Consider the following 12539-nt stretch of genomic DNA (forward strand, 5'->3'; position numbering starts at 1 on the left):
AAGCCAAAGATTTTAGTATCATCAACCTTCCCCTAATTTCATATCTTTCAATCCTTTGTCAATAGCTTTCATTTTCTGAAAGTCCATCTACTCCACATCCACTGCATTTCCCCATCCACCATGTGTCACCTCCTCAAATAATTATCAGGATTTCAAGTACTCTTTCTTTCTGAAATCCATCAAAATGTCTCTTCCCAAAACAAAGCTGTGTGGTGTCATCTCTCTTAAATTTTATATAGATGATTACTGATCGGCTTACACTCTAGCTGTGACTCAAATATGTTGAAACTTTTCGGAAATACGACCAATTTCAGCCAGAAAACTAAAAATGTTCAGTTTACATCCAGAAGTTACAACAGTATGAACCAGAATTAAACTCACAGTCGGCAGGCAAGTACAAAGTTCTGAGAAATCGGAGGTGGTAGACTTAATATTGTAATTCATATTATCTGTTCCCACTGGACATCTATTACTTAATTTAGCAAAGTAGTAAAAAGCTTAACCCCAAAAATAACTGCATAAAAAGTAAGTACTGAGAGTACAATAAATGCATCGGGTGAGAAAAAAACAACTGCAATTCAGGGTTCTTGTTTAGAGAGAATGTGTGCTCGGAAATCAGACGCCCACTCACAGCTCAATTCAAAACAAGCCGCTTGCAGGACTCCAGAGCCAGTGCGCAGCAAGGCACCACCACCGGTCACTGCAACATGCTGCAAACCAGCGCCAGCCTTTCCTGCTCCTCATTGATTGGCGTCAGCCCCGCCTTCCCGACTCTCCAATCAGCGATGGCGCTCCCGGGGAGGCAGCCTTCTGATTGGCCGCTCACGCCGTCACTCAGCCTGGCTTCCGGCACTAGGCTTGGTTGCATCTCCGACCCGCCCAGCCGAGTACGGTTGGTGTTGAATAAACGGCGGACAGGGTGCCGGGCCCGGGATTAGGGGAGGGGGAAACTGGTCCCGCATCCGAAATGCTTTCTTTAAGCGGTTGTAAATAACGCTGCGTTCTGAGATTTCCAACGCGTTGCAAGTGCTGGCTATGTCCAGGTGACACACGTGTTTTAGAGCCTGACCAACCGCGGAGAAGTCCTGAAATTGACGGTATGTTTTTCTTCTGGTTTCCTACCTGTCACTCACAGTCTCTCAGACTAGGCCGCTGTAGCCTGGATCGACAATAACAGCGACACCAGTGCGCTGCTACACACACTCACCGGCTGCTGCTCTATTGGCCCAGTTTGTTTACAACAGCTCATATGCATCTTTGGCTGGTGAAAAGAGCGCAGTGTTATTCATATACTGGCTGTTAGAAGCACAACTGATTAGGCCTCTGGTGGTTTTCAGGGTCGAAGTATTCTTGTCCCAAGTTTTTCAAAACTCCTTCGTCACCCCCCCCCCCCCCCCCCCCCCAAAGCTTCTCTAGATCTGGTGAAGGATGGCACAGCCGTTACACTGGTTTATTCTGTCATTTATCACTATACGTGGCAACCAAGAATACAATGCTAATGTGATTAGTCATTTACTGTGATCATTTTGCGCACGTTAATGGTTGTGCAGGAGTAAACAAGATTGTAGCAATGACGAAGAGTTCAGAGGACAAAAGCTGCTTAAGTTTGAATGATTCTGTACACATTGTACATGAACCCCCTGAGATTTTTACTTCAACTGATGTTGATTATTTCACGTTATGCATTGAGTATAATGTTTTATTTATATTTGTATGATTTCAGTGATTTACTGAGGATTGAGGCTGCCAGATCCAGGTTACTTGTGTAAACAAATGGAAGAAAGTTTGTGGATTTTTTTTCTCATGGTAGCATACATATATTTTTATATATTGACAGGATGTGGGTGTTGCTGGTAAGGCCAGCACTTGTAGCCCATCCCGAATTGGCCTTGAGAAGGTGGAGCTGACTTCTTGAACGGCTGCAGTCTATGTGGTGTAGGTACTCTTGCAGTGCTGTTAGGGAAGAAGTTGCAGGATTTTGACACAATGACGATGAAGAAACAGTGATCTATTTCCAATTCAGGATAGTGCGTGTGACTCTGAGGTGGTGGTGGTGTTCCCATGTGCCTGCTGCCCTTGTCCTTCTAGCTTGTAGAGGTCACGGGTGTGGGAGATGCTGCTGAAGAAGCCTGGGAAAGTTGCTACAGTGCATCTTGTGGATGTTATGCAGACCAGACATGGTGTGATGGTGGCGACTGGGGTGCTGGCCAAGTGGGTTGCTTTGAATTGGATGGTGTCAAGCTTCTTGAGTGTTGTTGGAACTGCACTCATCCGGGTAAGTGGAGAGTATTCCACCACATTCCTGATTTGTGCCTTGTAGCACCTGGTTATGACCAGGTGAGAAGGAGTCGAGGGTTTTCCTCTCAGCCTTTGCCTGGTTTAACCGTAATAGGGTTTAATTTTTTTTAAAAATACGGTTTTAGCTCTCTAGTGAATCCTTGTTCACTGCTTTGCAATTGTAAGGCAAAGAAATCAATTCAGACAGGTTTTCCTAGGTTTAAAGAAGAAAGGTTGAACTTTATTAAACTTATGTGCGAGGCAAGTTCTTTGCACAGAGGGTGGTGAGTGCCTGGAACTTGCTGCCGGGGGAGGTGGTGGAAGCAGGTACGATAGCGACGTTTAAGAGGCATCTTGACAAATACATGAATTGGATGGGAATAGAGGGATACGGTCCCCGGAAGTGCAGAAGGTTTTAGTTTAGGCAGGCATCAAGATCGGCGCAGGCTTGGAGGACCGAATGGCCTGTTCCTGTGCTGTACTGTTCTTTGTTCTTTAAACTCTAATCCGGTTACCAACTATGAATACGCGACTCGACCATGCTAGCATGCGTCCGCGATAAACACTCGCGCAGATAGAGACAGAAAAGAATAAAGGGGAAAAGTTTGAGGCAATAGATGGGTTTCTATTTTACTGTCCTTTGAGTTTTCTGTGAAGTCTTTGGTTGCTGGTCAGACTTGCAATTCGTTGGGGCCCAGTGCAAATTTCAACTTGTTTCGCGGTCGGGGTCTTTTCTCTCGAGGTTTACATGTCTTCCGTGGGTCTGGTGGCGTGAGAGAGAGAGAGAGAGGCTTCCTTGCTCCAGGCTCCGGTTCCAACAGCCTTCTGAGTTGAAATTGTCCTGTGGCTGGTTCAAAAAACCTGGACCAACCAATTGGTCATGTGACTAGCTGGTTTAAACAGTGCTCGCCCTGTGGATTGTATCATCTTAGCAGGACCTGGAATGCGCTTCCTTGCCTTCAATATCTGGTGATCAAAATTCATTTGGGGTTAATTGGAGCGGGGAATAGTCCTTTGTCTCTCCAAGCGCTATCTGTTAGCATGCAAATGTTTTTCCAGCCAAGTGTCTTTTTTTTTTAAACAAACCCTTCACTCCAGCAACAGTTTAAAATCAATGTTCATATGACAAAATTAATATGCCTCATTTTTGGCAGGTAGGGAGGGGTCTGCATGGACCCTGCAGTGGAAAGTATTTCAAAACGACAGGGGTTCTATTGTACCTTGGCAAGGGTGGGTAAAGCTGACAATAGTTGTGAGTCAGAACACAACTGATGTGTTATATTGAAAATACTGCATGCACCTGGTGGAGCCTCTGTATGTTTTGGGAAAATCTGTGCCATGGTTGTTGATACTGTGTTACAAATGCACCAAGTCTTTAAGGTTTCAGCAGTCATCAGTAAAGTACAAGTGAGGTGTATCTCCTTGTTATGAGGGACCACCTTTTTTTGTACTTTGGAAAAATACAGATATGCTGAACACTAAGCAGCTTTTTTTGCACTTTCTGTATTTTGCTTTCCCTTCTGTTCAGAGAAAAAAACAAATTTCAGTATTCTGGTGTAACGAGGACTTAGTTATGAAATAAAATAAGTAATTTGCATTTATATGCCGCATTTAAATACCACCTTTAACATCGGATGGAGTCCCACGGTACTGCACAGGAGCGTAATCAGACAAAAAATGTTACCCTGCCAAAGAATGTTTAGGAGGGGTGACTGAAATCTTGGTCAAAAAGTTAGGTTTCAAGGAGTTCCTTAAAGGAGGATAGCAAAGCAGATAGGTATATGGAGGAAATTCCAGAGCTTGGGGTCCAGGCAACTGATGGCATGGCTAACAATAGTGGAGCTGTTAACATCAGGAGTGCACAAGAGGCCAGAATCAGAGGAGTGCCAACATCTTGGAGGGTTGTGGGGCTGGAGGAGATTACAGAGATGGGGGAGGCCATGGAGGGATTTGAAAACAAGGGTGAGAATTTTAAAATCAGGATGTTGCTTGACTGGGAGCCAGGGGCGATAGGGGAACAGGACTTTGTGTTTGTGTGTGTGTGATTTTTTTTATTCGTTTAGGGGATATGGGTGTTGTTGGCTAGGCCAACATTTATTGCCCATCCCTAATTGCCCTTGAGAAGGTGGTGGTGAGCTTCCTTCTTGAACTGCTGAAGTCCTTGGGTTGCAGGTACACCAACAGTGGCGCAGTGGTTAGCACCGCAGCCTCACAGCTCCAGCGACCCGGGTTCAATTCTGGGTACTGCCTGTGTGGAGTTTGCAAGTTTTCCCTGTGTCTGTGTGGGTTTCCTCCGGGTGCTCCGGTTTCCTCCCACATGCCAAAGACTTGCAGGTTGATAGGTTAATTGGCCATTATAAATTGCCCCTAGTATCGGTAGGTGGTAGGGAAATATAGGGACAGGTGGGGATGTGGTAGGAATATGGGATTAGTGTAGGATTAGTATAAAGGGGTGGTTGATGGTCGGCACAGACTCGGTGGGCCGAAGGGCCTGTTTCAGTGCTGTATCTCTACAGTAAACAGTGCTGTTAGGAAAGGAGTTCCAGGATTTTGACCCAGCGACAGTGAAGGAACAGTGATATAGTTCCAAGACAGGATGGTGTTGGCTTGAAGGGGAATTTGTAGGTGATGTTCCCATGCATCTGCTGCTCTTTTCCTTCCAGGTGGTAGAGGTCATAGGTTTGGAAGGTGCTGATGAAGGAGCCTTGGTGAGTTGCAGTGCATCTTGTAGATGGTACACACCGCTGTCGCTGTGTTTTGGTGGTGGAGGGAGTGAATGTTGAAGGTGATGAATGGGTTGCCAATCAAGTGGGCTGCTTTGTCCTGGATGGTGTCGAGCTTCTTGAGTGTTGTTGGAGCCACACTCATCTAGGCAAGTGGAAAGTATTCCATCACACTCCTGACTTGTGCCTTGTAGATGGTGGACAGGCATTGGATAAGCAGGAGGTGAGTTACTCGCTACAGAATTCCCAGCATCTGACCTGCTCTTGTAGCCGAGCATCTATGTGGCTGGTTCAGTTCAGTTTCTGGTAAATGGTGACCCCCAGGAGGTTGATAGTGGGCGATTCTGCGATGGTAATGCCATTGAACGTCAAGGCAAGATGGTTAGGTTCTCTCTTGTTTGAGATGGTCATTGCCTGGCACTTGCGTGGCAGGAATATTACTTGCCACTTATCAGCCCAAGCCTGGAAATTGTCCAGGTATTGCTGCATCTGGACACGGACTGCTTCAGTATCTGAAGAGTCTTGAATGTTGCTGAACATTGTGCAGTCATCTGCGAACATCCCCACTTCCGACCTTTTGATGGACGGAAGGCCATTGATGAAGCAGCTGAAGATGGTTGGGCCGAGGACACTACCCTGAGGAATTCCTGCAGTGATGTCCTGGGACTGAGATGATTGACCTTCAACAACCACAACCATCTTCCTTTGAGCGATGTATGACTCCAGCCAGCGGAGAGTTTTCCCCCTGATTTCCATTGACTCCAGTTTGTCTAGGTCTCCTACTCAGTCAAATGCTGCCTTGATGTCAAGGGCAGTCACTCTCACCTCACCTCTGGAGTTCAGCTCTTTTGTCAATGGTTGGACCAAGGATGTAATGAGGTCAGAAGCTGAGTGACCCTGGCGGAAACTAAATTGAGCAGGTTATTGTTGAGCAAGTGCTGCATGATAGCACTGTCGACGACTCATTCCATCACTTTGCTCATAATCGGGAGTAGACTGATGCGGCGTAATTGGCCAGTCAGATTTGTCCTGCTTTTTGTACACAGGACATACCTGGGCAATTTTCCACATTGCTGAGTAAATGCCAGTGTTGTAGCTGTACTGGAACAGCTTGGCTTGGGGCACGGCTAGTTCTGCAGCACATCTTCAGTACTATTGCTGGAATGTTGGTAGGGCCCATAACCTTTTTGCAGTATCCAGTGCCTTCAGCCGTTTCATGATTTCAAGTGGATAGTGTTGGATTGGCTGAAGACTGGAATTAATGATGCTCGGGACCTCAGGAGGAGGCCGAGATGAATCATAGAACCGTAGAATGTTTAAGGCACAGAAAGAGGCCACTTGGCCAATCGTGTCTGTGCTGGCTGAAAAACGATCCACCTATTCTAATCCCACTTTTCAGCATTTGGTCCGTAGCCCTGCAGATTACGGCACTCGAGGTGCATATCCAGACTCCATTTGAATGAGTTGAAGATTTCTGACTCAACTATGCTTTCAGGCAGTGAGTTCCAGACCCCCACTCCCCTATGGGTGATGGTGTTTCCTCATCTCCCCTCTAATTTTTCTACCAATCACTTTAAATCTTTGCTAAGGTGAATAGGCCCTTCACCTACACTCTATCCAGGCCCCTCAAAACCTTGTACATTTCAATCAGATCTCCACTCAGCCTTCTCTGTTCCAAGGAGACCAACCCCAGCCTATCTAATCTTTCCTCATAGCTGCATTTTTCCAGTCCTGGCAACTTGCTTGTAAATCTCCTCTGTACCCTCTCTAGTGCAATTACATCCTTTCTGTAGTGACGTGACCAGGACTGCACACAGTACTCAATTTGTGGCCTAACCAATGAGTTATACAGTTCCAGCATAACCTCCCTGCTCTTATATTCTATACCTCGGCTAATAAAGGAAAGGATTCCATATGCCTCCTAAACCACCTTATAGACCTGTCCTGATACCTTCAGGGATATGTGGACATTCACTCCAAGGTCTCTCACTTCCTCTACGCTTCTAAGTATTTGCCCATTAATCGTGTATTCCTTTGCCTTGTTTGACCTCTCCAAATGCATCACATCACACTTCTCCAGGTTAAATTCCATTTGCCACTTTTCTGCCCATCTAACCAGACCATCAATATCTTTCTGCAGCTATCCTCCTCACTATCTACCACACAGCCAATCTTTGTGTGATCTGCAAACTTCTTGATCATGCCCCCTACATTTACGTCCAAATCGTTAATATATACCACAAAAAGCAGCGGACCCAGTACTGAGCCCTGCGGAACGCCACTGGAAGCGGCCCTCCAGTTGCTAAAACACCTGGTAACAATTACCCTTTGTTTCCTTCCACTGAGCCAATTTTGTATCCACCTTGCTGCATTTCCCTGGATCCCATGGGATTTTATTTTTTTAATCAGTCTGCCACATGGCACCTTGTCAAAAGCCTTGCTAAAATCCATGTAGACTACATCAACTGCACTACGCTCATCTATCAACCTTGTTGCCTTCTCAAAAAATTCGATCAATTTGGTTAAACAAGATCTTCCCATAACAAATCCATGCTGACTATCCTTGATTTAACTTGTGCCTTTCTGAGTGACAGTTTATCCTGTCTCTCAGAATAGATTCCAATAATTTGCCCACTACTGAAGTTAGACTGACTGGTCTGTAATTATTTGGTCTATCCCTCGCTCCATTTTTAAACAGAGGTACAACATTAGTAGTTCTCCAATCCTCCAGCACCACACCTGTATCCAGTGAGGACTGGGAAATGATAGTCAGGTCAGACCTTCTGCTGTTTCCTCTCTTGCTTGCTTTAACAGCTTAGGATACATTTCATTTGGCCCTGGTGATTTTAGCAACTTTCAAGGATGCTAATCCCATTAATATTTCCCCTCTCCCTATGTTTATCACATCCAGTACTTCACACTCCTCCTCCTTAACTACAATATCTGCATCGTCCCCCTCTTCTGTGAAGACAGATGCAAAGTATTCATTGAACCATACCAACATCTTCCGCCCCTACACATCATCCGCTCAGCACTTCTGGCTGAAGATGGATGCAGATGCTTCAGCCTTGTGTTTTGCACTGATGTGCTGGGCTCCCCCGTAGTTGAAGATGGGGATTTTGTGGAGCCTCCTCCTCCTGTCAGTTGTTTTAATTGTCAACCACCATTCATGACTGGATGTAGCAGGACTGCAGTGCTTAGATGTGATCTGTTGGTTGTGGGATCACTTAGCCCTGCATTGCATGCTGCCTCTGCTGTTTAGCATGCAAGTAGTCCTGTGTTGTAGCTTTATCAGGCTGACGCCTCATTTTTAGTTATGCCTGGTGCTGCTCCTGGCATGCCCTCCTGCACTCTTCTTTGAACCAGGGTTGGTCCTCCGGCTTGATGGTAATGGTAGAGTGGGGGTTATGCCAGGCCATGAAGTTACAGATTGTGTTTGAATACAATTCCGCTGCTGCAGTGCCTCATGGATGCCCAATTTTGAGTTGCTAGCTCTGTTCGAAATCTATCCCATTCAGCACGGTGGTAGTGCCACATAACATGAAGGTGGGTATCCTCAATGTGAAGACGGGACTTTGTCTCCACAAGGACTGTGCGGTGGTCACTCCTACCAATACTGTAATGGACAGATTGCATCTGCGACAGGCAGATTGGTGAGGATGAGGTCAGGTATGTTTTTCCGTCTTGTTGGTTCCCTCACCACCTGCAGCAGACCCAGTCTAGCACCTATGTCCTTTAGGGTTTGGTCAGTAGTGGTGCTACGGCGCCACTCTTGGTGATAGACATTGAAGTCCCCCACCCAGAGTACATTTTGTGCCCTTGCTACTCTCAGCCGAGGGGTTGGCGGTAGGTGCAACAGGAGGTTTCCTTGTCCACATTTGACCTGATGTCATGAGAGTTCATGGGTTTGGAGTCAATGTTGAGGCCTCACAGGGCAACTCCCTCCTGATTTTATTTTTTATATGTGTGCGCGTGTGTAAAACAGCATGGGCGGCAGAATTTTGGATGACCTCAGGCTTATGCAGGGTAGAATGTTGGAGACCAGCTAGGAGTGCATTGGAATAGGTAATTCCAGAAGTAAGGAAGGCGTGAATGAGGGTTTCAGCAGCAGATGAGTTGAGGCAGGGAGCAAAGTCATGCCGTATTGCAGAGGTAGAAATAGGCAGTCTTGGTGATGATGCAAATAGATGGTCAGAAGCTCATCTTTGGGTCAGATATGATACCAAGTTTGTGAACAGTTTGGTTAAGAGTTTCAGTTTTTTTATTTGTTCTTGGGGATGTGAGCATTTCTGGCAAGGCCGGCATTTATTACCCATCCCTAATTGCCCTTGAAGGCGATTTGTGGGCCGCCACTTTGAACTGCAGTAGTCCCTGTGTTGTAGATACACCCACTTTGCTGGCCGGGATGGAGTTCCAGGATTTTGACCCAGCAATTGTGAATTTGCTGGGGAGAGGGATAGACTCATGGAGTTTGTAGTGGGGACTGAAAACCGTTGCTTCAGTTTTGCCAATATTTAATTGGAGGAAATTTCTGCTTATCCAGTACTGGATGTCAGTTAAGCAGTCTGATAATTTAGCAACAGTGGAGGAGCCGAGAGAGGTGGTGGTGAGGTAGAGCTGGGTGTTGTCAGCGTACATGTGGAAACTAATACTATCCTTTGGGATGCTTTCACTGAGGTGCAGCATGTGGATGAGAAATGGGAGGGGGCCAAGGGCAGATCTTTGGGAGGACACTGGAAGTAACAGTACGGCAGCGGGAAGGGAAGCCATTGCAAGTGATTCTCTGGCTATGGTTAGTTAGATAAGAATGGAACCAGGTGCAAGAAGTCCTGCGTAGCTGGACGCTGGTAGAGGGTGTTGGAGGAAGATGGTGTGGTCAACCATGTCCAAGGCTGCTTACAGGTCGAGAAGGATGAGGAGGGATAGTTTACCTTTGTCACAGTCACATAGGATGTCAATTGTGACTATTGATGCCTCACATTTAACACTTATCCTCATGTTCAGATCCCTTCATGGCCTTGCTCCTCCCCATCTCTAATTTTCTCCAGCTCTCTTCTGGTTTTAAGAGTTTTATGTGTGAAATGAGTTTGGCCATCTTGACGAGCTCTGAGTGAGCACAAAATTGTTCCTAATTTGGCACAGTTGGCAATCTACCTCGGGATAGCCAGTATGGAAAATGTTGAGGGGTGGGGGAAATGTTGCAGTAGTGTGATATGAGCTGCTCTTCTGAGGTTTGATTAGAGGCATGTTGCTGCAGCAGAACAGAAGGAGATTTACTGTGCATTTGCCTGTGTTATAACTATGTGTGCCTGTAATGAGAAGAGTTCCATTTGTCCGCACTTAAAGCCCCTCCACTTTCCAAGCACGCAAATTTTTTAATTTTAAAAATGAAACTAAAGTTTTTGAGTAGGTTATCTCTGATCCCTCTCAATATTCAACTGCTTTCATTGTTTAAGCAATTGACCAGGAAGACCATGCTTTGAGCTCTCTGAAAATGAATATTTTTCTTGACCACTTTTGCTTCCCAATTCCCTTTAGCGTGGAAATCAGCAGTCTTTCCTTGAAAGATCCTGAAATTTGTACAGCAGTCAAAGCTGCCATTTAAGATTAAGATTTAAGAGGCTATTGCAGCTACTGGATCATGCAAAATGTTACTAAAGTTGATTTCAGCCTGTTGGGAGATAATCTGAGAAAGCAGGATACCAACTCATGAGATAATCTCAGTATCATTTTTCTGAATCCATTTTTTTGTGGATAGAACTTGGGCAATTTTCTATTTTGTTGAGTTGATGCCAGTGTTGTAAGTTGTACCTGAATAGCTCAGCTTGAGGGCAGCATCTTCAGCACTACAGCTGGGATGTTGTTAGGGCCATAGTCTTTGCCATGTCCAGTGTACTCAACTTATTGGGCATTGACATCTATGATAGTAGGGATCTTAAGAAAAGATTAAATTAGATCATCCACTCTGCACCTTTGGTTGAAGACCCGTGCAAATACTTCAGCCTTGTCTCTTGCACTTGTATGCAGGTCTCCTCTATGCTTGAAGGTGGAATGTTCACGGAGCTACCTCCTCCCATTCGTTGCCTGATTGTCCACCATCATTCTCAACTGGATGTGGTAGGATTTACAGAGCTTTTCTCTAATCTGGATTGCAGCCTGCTACATTTGGTGTTTAACGTGCAAATACCCTTGTGATGTAGCTTCAGTAGGTTAGTACCTAATTTTAAGTTATTTCTGGTGCTGCTCATGGTGCTTCCATCTATAGTCCCTATTGAATTTAGGGCTCATTTCCCTAGGTATGTGTAGTAGTTTTTTTTTAAATTGTTCTTGGAAAATAAATATTATTTATGTACCTGCTGTGGGCAAGGTATTTCTTCATATAAGGGGGTGACTAGAATTTCAAAATCTCTGTCACAGGCTGGGTCCATACATTCTTTCATGATTGTCATAATTGTGTCCTCTCATAGACTAGTGCAGACAATCTATCAGTAACTTTATTATAGCTTCATAGCTTTGAAGATGCCGGCAACAATTTGTATTTGTCTCGCGTCTTTAATGTAATAAAACAGCCCAAGGCATTTCACAGGGGTATTATAAAACTAAATATGGCATAGAGCCACAAAAGGGGCTACTGGAACAGGTGACCAAAAGCTTGGTCAAAGAGATCGATTTTAAGGAATTTGAGCCAGAGGTAACTGCAGGAACGGGAGGAGAAATCATTGATGGCGATTCTTTGGCTATGATTAGATAAGTATAGACCCAAGAGAGTGCAGTCCCACCCAGCTGGACTACGGCAGAGAGGAGTTCCAACAATGAGAACTTGCATTTATATAGCACCAAGGTTCTTCACAGGAACATTTTTGCACAAAATTTGTCACCAGGCCACATAGGGGATATTGGGGCAGATGAGAGAGAGGTTTTTGAGGAATGCCTTAAAGGAGCAAAGAGGGGCAGAGAAGTTTAGGGAAGGAATTCCAGACCTTGGGGCCTTTGTAGGTGAATGTACAGTTACCAGTTGTGCAGCGATTTTTAAAACGGGATGCTCGAGGTCCGATTTGGAGAAGCGCAGATGATCTGAGGAGGTTACATAAGTAGGGAGGGGCAAAGCCATGGATGCATTTGAAAACGAGGTTGAGAATTTTAAAGTCAAGATGTTGCTTAACAGGGAGCCAGTGTAGGCCAGCGAACACAGGGGTGATCAATGGACAGGACTTGGTTGAAGTTAGGATGCAGCAGCAAAGTTTTTTGGATGAGTTCAAGTTTACGGAGATTAGAACATGGGAGGATGGCCAAATGCTTTTGTAGTTTAGAGGCAACAAAGACCTGGATGAGGGTTTCAGCAGCAGATCTAGAGGTAGGGGTGAAGTTGAGCAAGGTTATGGAGGTGGAAGTTGGCAGTCTTTGTGATGGCACAGATATGCAGTCAAAGCTCATTTCCCAGCTCAATATGACATCAAGGTTGTGAAAAGTCAGGTTCAGCCTCGGGTGGTTGCCAGGGAGAGGGATGGAGTTTGTCACGGGGACCGAAGACAACACCTT

The 12539-nt window shown here is 45.4% G+C and overlaps 1 protein-coding gene across 10 annotated transcripts in view; it reads left to right on the forward strand.

The window, feature by feature from the left end:
* The first annotated feature begins 865 nt into the window (after positions 1 to 865).
* The window catches only part of mapkap1 (MAPK associated protein 1), a 305427-nt gene continuing 293753 nt past the window's right edge, over positions 866 to 12539 (forward strand). For 7 of the 10 annotated variants that reach the window (XM_068012481.1, XM_068012479.1, XM_068012480.1 and 4 more), the window contains exon 1: positions 867 to 1097. The gene's annotated coding sequence lies outside the window, so the exon portion shown is untranslated. Of the gene's footprint in view, positions 1098 to 1723; positions 1784 to 12539 lie in introns of all 10 variants that reach the window. The other 3 variants (XM_068012482.1, XM_068012484.1, XM_068012486.1) reach the window with 2 other exon arrangements.

Source organism: Heterodontus francisci, chromosome 32 (genome assembly GCF_036365525.1).
Source record: "Heterodontus francisci isolate sHetFra1 chromosome 32, sHetFra1.hap1, whole genome shotgun sequence".
Taxonomy (NCBI): Eukaryota; Metazoa; Chordata; class Chondrichthyes; order Heterodontiformes; family Heterodontidae; genus Heterodontus; species Heterodontus francisci.